Below are 7,517 nucleotides of genomic sequence, written 5' to 3'. Positions count from 1 at the left end.
AGAGCAGCGCGCGCGTACGTCGTGACAACTTTTTTTTAACCAGTTATAGGTAGGTTATTTCGATTGGTCATGATGGAGACAACTATTTCCAACCACTTTTCCATAAAACATTAACGAGCTAGAACTGATATAACGGCGACAAAGCACTGGAAAACGACTTCAGGCGCACTAGAGCGCTTTCGATTAATTCGTTCAGAGGTGGTTTAAAGTAAACTGCATTCTAATGTCGACTTTTCTTATGGAAAACCTTATCAAGCGAAGTGTTTTATGCATGCTCAGTTATTGGGTCTCGAGCACTGGCGAATGTATATTTGAAATGGAAGTTGTGGAACTTGCGTGCTTCTGTTATGGGAAAAAGTCCACAATGAAACTGATATTAAATGTGGAGAATATAGATTTGCATCTGTTGGCCATCAAGTAGGCTATTAATTTCAATGCCATTGTAGGCTACTGTAGCCTACCATTTGATACAATAAATATGTTGAAATGACGATATCACTGGAGTCATTGCAAATCAATTTGTGCCACTTGTGTAGCCTACCTGGAGCTGGCAAAATGATTTAATAAATAGCCTATAACTTCAGTTTGTTGTTGTAGCCTTGTGTTATTATGCAATTATTAATGGCCATGTTTAGTTAATACAATTGGAAGTTATCAATTGTTTTCATGGTCACAGCTCTATCGCAAATTTATAATTCTCCACATTTAATGTCAGTTTCATTTCCCTGAAATGAGATGTTGATCTATCAGGGGATATAGGCTACCTGCATCTAGCTCAGCAAACCATGGCAAAGTTGAATTTCAATTATAAACCCAGGTTTTAGTTAGTAGCCTATGTCTATTGACATAACAAGTAAATCTCGCAAATGGGCCATTTATAATGGTTTGTAGTCTTAACATCTGGCAAATAATAAGGGCGCAGTTGCCAGAAAATTGCCTAACATAATTTTTTTTAAGTTAGTTTTTTTTTTAACGTTTTGAAGTGTTTCTTGCACAGATATTTCGAGATCCTCTGTCCAACTTTCATCACTCAAACTCTCCTGTCGGATTTATCTATAGTTATGTACATGAGCAAACTGGATTTGTTTACAATTATAAACTGGGTGGTTTGAGCCCTGAATGCTGAGTGGTTGAAACCCGTGGTATATCAGACCGTGTACCACAGGTATGACAAAAAATGACTTAGGTAACCAGTTTATAATAGCAATAAGGCACCTCAGGGGTTTGTGGTATGAGGCCAATATACCAAGGCTAAGGGCTGTGTCCTAAGAACATCCCTTAAATGTGATGTATTGGCCATATACCACACCTCAGGCCTTATTGCTTAATCATAGCAGTCAAAACAAGTTAAATCGACATCCATTGATAGAATATGATCTGGCAAGTTTAATAAGGGCAAATTATATTTTCTCTTGCAACATATTCTTAAACTCACAAAAAGTATTATTTTGATGGAAAACCTAATTTTGCTTCTTAGCCTATGTCGTTACAAATTACTGATATTCCTTCTTAATTGGCTCAATAATGTTATGGAAAAGGGGTTTATTGGATAAATGTGGCAACTCCTCTCTTGCTGCTCAAACATTTTTTGGGGCTAGTTTTCAGGCCTTGTGGGTTTTGAGAGGTCAATAGTCTAGAAATTTCAGTTAGACCTGGCAACCAGACAATTGAAATGAACTGCTCAAAAAATGTGTCTGTAGCTGGGTTTCCATCCAATTGGCGACAGATTTTCATGTGAATAAGTCTGCATAGAAAAAAAGATGTGCATTATCCCACGAGAGGTTTGTTTATGTGCCCAACCGGTAATATACTTGTGTCCAGTGGTGGAAAAAGTGCTCAATTGTCATACTTGAGTAAAAGGGATACCCATTCAACCAAAATGTGTCTTCTGCATTTAACCCAACCCCAATCAGAGAGGTGCGGGGAGCTGCCTTAATCGACGTCATCGGCGCCCAGGGAGCAGTTGTTGTTGAGGGTTAACTGTCTTGCTCAAGGGCAGAACGGAAGATTTTTTCACCTTGCCGGCTCTGGGATTTGAACCAGCCACAAGGTTACTGGACCAATGCTCTAATATTAAAGAAGTCTCGAAGTATTGCTCGACTAAGGTAGAGTACCTCATGATAAACTGTAGACCACACTATCTACCAAGAGAGTTTTCATCTATATTATTCGTAGCCGCCTATTTACCACCACAAACCAGAAGGATTACTTTATCCTATCCCAGGTATTCCTTAAAGAGGTGGGGTTTCAAATGTCTCCGGAAGGTGGTGAGTAACTCCGCTGTCCTGGCGTTGTGAGGGAGCTTGTTCCACCATTGGGGTGCCAGAGCAGCGAACAGTTTTGACTGGGCTGAGCGGGAACTATGCTTCCGCAGAGGAAGGGGAGCCAGCAGGCCAGAGGTGGATGAACGCAATGCCCTCGTTTGGGTGTAGGGACTGATCAGAGCCTGAAGGTATATCCCAACCAGAAGCCATGGATTACAGGCAACATCCGCACCGAGCTAAAGGCTAGAGCTGCCGCTTTCAAGGAGCGGGACACTAATCCGGACGCTTACAAGAAATCCCGCTATGCCCTCAGACAAACCATTAAAGAGGCAAAGCGTCAATACAGGACTAAGATTGAATCCTACTACACCGGCTCTGATGCTTGTCAGATGTGGCAGGGCTTGCAAACTATTATGGACTACAAATGGAAACCCAGCCGCGAGCTGCCCAGTGACGCAAGCCTACCAGACGAGCTAAATGCCTTTTATGCTCGCTTCGAGGCAAGCAACACTGAAGCATGCATGAGAGCACCAGCTGTTCCGGATGACTGTGTGATCATGCTCTCCGTAGCCGATGTGAGCAAGACCTTTAAACAGGTCAATATTTACAGGGCCGCGGGGCCAGATGGATTACCAGGACGTATACTCAGAGCATGTGCGGACCAACTGGCAAGTGTCTTCACTGACATTTTCAACCTCTCGCTGACCGAGTCTGTAATACCTACATATTTCAAGCAGACCACCATAGTCCCTGTGCCCAAGAAAGCGAAGGTAACCTGCTTAAATGACTACCGCCCTGTAGCACTCACATCGGTAGCCATGAAGTGCTTTGAAAGGCTGGTCATGGCTCATATCAACACCATCATCCCGGAAACCCTAGACCCACTCAAATTCACATACCGCCCCAACAGATCCACAGATGATGCAATCTCAATCGCACTCCACACTGCCCTTTCCCACCTGGACAAAAGGAACACCTATGTGAGAATGCTGTTCATTGACTACAGCTCAGCGTTCAACACCATAGTGCCCTCAAAGCTCATCATTAAGCTAATGACCCTGGGACGAAACACCTCCCTCTGCAACTGGATCTTGGACTTGCTGATGGGCCGCCCCCAGGTGGTAAGGGTAGGCAACAACACATCTGCCACGCTGATCCTCAACACTGGGGCCCCTCAGGGGTGCGTGCTTAGACCCTTCCTGTACTCCCTGTTCACCCATGACTGCGTGGCCAAGCACAACTCCCAACACCATCATTAAGTTTGCTGACGACACAACAGTGGTAGGCCTAATCACTGACAACGATGAGACAACCTATAGGGAAGAGGTCAGAGACCTGGCAGTGTGGTGCCAGGACAACAACCTCTCCCTCAATGTGAGCAAGACAAAGGAGCTGATCGTGGACTACAGGAAAAGGAGGGCCGAACAGGACCCCATTAACATCGACGGGGCTGTAGTGGAGCGGGTCCAGAGTTTCAAGTTCCTTAGTGTTCACATCACCAACAAACTGTCATGGTCCAAACACACCAAGACAGTTGTGAAGAGGGCACGACAACACCTTTTCCCCCTCAGGAGACTGAAAAGATTTGGCATGGGTCCCCAGATCCTCAAAAAGTTCAACAGCTGCACCTTCGAGAGCATTCTGACTGGTTGCATCACCGCCTGGTATGGCAACTGCTCTGCATACGACAGTTAGGCGCTACAGAGGGTAGTGCGTACGGCCCAGTACATCACTGGGGCAGAGCTTCCTGCCATCCAGGACCTATATACTAGACGGAGTCAGAGGAAGGCACAAAACATTCTCAAAGACTCCAGTCACCCAAGTCATAGACTGTTCTCTCTGCTACCGCACGGCAAGTGGTACCGGAGCACCAAGTCTAGGTCCAAAAGGCTCCTTAACAGCTTCTACCCCCAAGCCATAAGACTGTTGAACAATTAATCAAATGGCCACCCGGACTATTTACATTGACCCCCCCACCTCCCCTTTGCTTTTACACTGCTGCTAATCACTGTTTATCATCTATGCAGAGTCACTTTACCCCTACCTGCATGTACAAATGCCCTGTATATAGCCTCGTTATTGTTATTTTATTGTGTTACTTTTTATTTTATTTTTTATTTTATTGTATTTAGTAAATCTTTCCTTAACTCTATTTCTTGAACTGCATTGTTGGTTAGGGGCTTGTAAGGAAGCATTTCACGGTAAGGTCTACACCTTTTGTTTTTTGGCGCATGTGACAAATAAAATTTGATTTGATTTGAACCGCTAAGCTACCTTAATAGAAATGACTCAAGTAAAAGTGAAAGTCACCCATACTATTTGAGTTAAAGCATAAAAGTATCTTATTTTAAATGTACTTAAGTACAGTGTTGGAAAAAGTCCTAAATTGTCATACTTGAGTAAAAGTAAAAGTAAATGCTATAGCCTACATCAAATTCCTTAAGCAAACCAGATGAGACCATTTTCTTTTTTATCTTTTTATTTACGGACAGACAGGGGCAAACTCCAACACTCAGACATCATTTACAAATGCAATATTTGTGTTTAGTAAGTCTGCCAGATCAACATGTTATATTGATGTTATATTGTCTCCCGAGTGGCGCAGTGGTCTAAGGCACTGCGTCGCAGTGCTAGCTGTGCCACTAGAGATCCTGGTTCGAATCCAGGCTCTGTCGTAGCCGGCCGCGACCGGGAGACCCATGGGGCGGCGCACAATTGGCCCAGCGTCGTCCAGGGTAGGGGAGGGAATGGCCGGCAGGGGATGTAGCTCAGTTGGTAGAGCATGGCGTTTGCAACGCCAGGGTTGTGGGTTCGATAAAATAATGTATGTGCTAACTGTAAGTCGCTCTGGATAACAGCGTCTGCTAAATGACGTAAATGTAAATGTTGATAGGTGCTGAATTAGACCATATTGCCATAGCCGTGGGAAGTAGGAAAAATCGTACTTCACAAAAGTACTGGACCTTTACTAGTCCTGTATTAGTGGGCCGATTTAGCCTTCTGTAGCACGGGCGAAATTATGAGGTTAAAGTGGAGGCTGTCAGTTTTAATTTGAGGGTATTTTCATCCATATCGGGTGAACAAATATCATACACCCAAAAAAATGCTAACCTCCCGTTATTGAATTGGTGAGAAGTTAGCATGTCTAGGGGTATGCGTCTGTAACTTTCTCACTCATCATTACTCACCATTCATTCAGGATTATCCGTAATCATGGCAGCATCCACATTACTGTAGAAGTGTTTAGAAACATATTCTATTCTTATTTACAATAAAACAATATATTATTTAACATTCATTTATTTTGGGTACAAAACAATCTGACACACAACCAAATGAGCTGATTGTGGACTTCAGGAGGAACCAGGCTGGACACGCCCCCATCCTCATCAACGGGGCCGCCGTGGAGACGGTCAATAATTTCAAATTCCTCAGCGTACACATCTCCGAGAAGCTGAAAGGGTCTAACCACACAGACACCGTGGTGAAGAAGGTACGACAGCGACTCTTCAACCTCAGGATGCTGAAGAAATTCGGCCTGTCCCCGAGGGCCCTCACAGTGTTCTACAGGAGCACCATCGAGAGCATACTGTCGGGCTGCATCACAGCCTGGTACGGCAACTGCACCGCCGCAGACCACAAGGCGCTTCAGAGGGTGATATGTGCAGCTGAATGCACCATTGGGTGCGAACTGCCTGTTCTACAGGACACCTACAACACCAGGTGTCGCAGGAATGCCAAGAAGATAATCAGGGAACCCAGCCACCCAAGTAATGCCCTGTTCTCCCCGCTTCAATCACTCAGACGCAGGCAGTAGCCTACAGGAGCATCATGGCAAAAACTGGAAGACTGGCCAATAGACATTTCCCCTCACACCCCCTCAACGGTCACTTGCCTTTCCATGCTGCTCCCTCTATGGATATATCCCCCTCCACTCCCAACTGTCTTTTACTCTGCCCCCACCCCAACGACATTCATCACTGTTGCAGTTGTTAATATGTATATTATTATAATTGTTTTATTATAATTTGTATTGTTTTTATTTCACTTGGTCCCCACTCCCGCTCAATGGTCATGCTGCTTCCCCTATGGTCATTCCCCCACACCCCCTCAACAGTCTTTACTCTGCCTCCACCCCAGTGGACATTTATTTATTCATCACTGCTATAGTTATGCTGTATTTTTCACTGCTATTTCTATTGTTGTTGTTTTTATTACCATTTTCATTATATTTCACTTAGTCCTGCATGTTGGAGCTCAGATCCTAAGAGTTTCACTGTACCCTGCAATCACACCTGCAACCCTGTACATGTGACTATTAAACACTCTGAATCAAAGCAAACAGCAAATGCATCCAACAAATGTGTAGAGTCACAAGCTTGATGTAGTCATTGCGTGCTATGAATGTGGGACCAAATACTTCACTTTTTACTACTTTAATACAAATAAGTGAATTTGTCCCAATACTTTTTGTCACCTAAAATGGGGTTACTATGTACAAAAAGTGCTGTAACTTTTATATGGATGGAAATACCCTCAAATTAAAGCTGATAGTCTGCACTTTAACCTCATAGTCATTGTATCATTTCAAAGTGCTGGAGTACAGAGCTCACTGTAAGTACTTTACACTACTGCTCGTGTCCCCTGGTGACTGGTTCGTACTTAAAACATTATCCATTCATTTACATTACATTTTTTCTGCACAGGCTTCAATTTCCTCCTTAACTCAATTTAATGGGCGAGAAGGCGGGGAAAAATATATGCATACTTTCTTTATGAAACACCATTTTCCACCACCGCGCTAATGTGGCCAAACACTAGTCCCAGATGTTGCATATCGTGTTCAGCCAATCAGGTTGCAGCAGTCCGGTTTTTCACCCCAAACCAGAGATACTTTTGAGGAGATGGGAAACTCCAGAGCCGAATACACTACCAGTCAAAAATTTGGACACACCTACTCATTCAAGGGTTTTTCTTTACTTTTACTATTTTTTACTTTGTAGAATAATAGTGAAGACATCGAAACTATGAAATAACACATATGGAATCATGTACACAGTAAAAAATGGGGTGTTAATATTTCAGAGTAAAGTTATTTTAACCCAGATAGAGTATTTTCAACATTTTTGAGAGTAAAGTTGCTCTATCAGTGGAGTTAAAAGTGAGTGTAAAAATCTGCAGATACGCAGTGACAATTTCAACTCTACAGCAGTGATGAATACCCGCCACTCTGCTTTGCTGAAGTTTGGCACC

Source organism: Coregonus lavaretus (genome assembly GCF_964263955.1).
Source record: "Coregonus lavaretus genome assembly, chromosome: 10".
Classification (NCBI taxonomy): Eukaryota; Metazoa; Chordata; class Actinopteri; order Salmoniformes; family Salmonidae; genus Coregonus; species Coregonus lavaretus.
The sequence above is the reverse complement of the archived record's forward strand: the minus strand, read 5'-3'. Positions refer to the sequence as shown.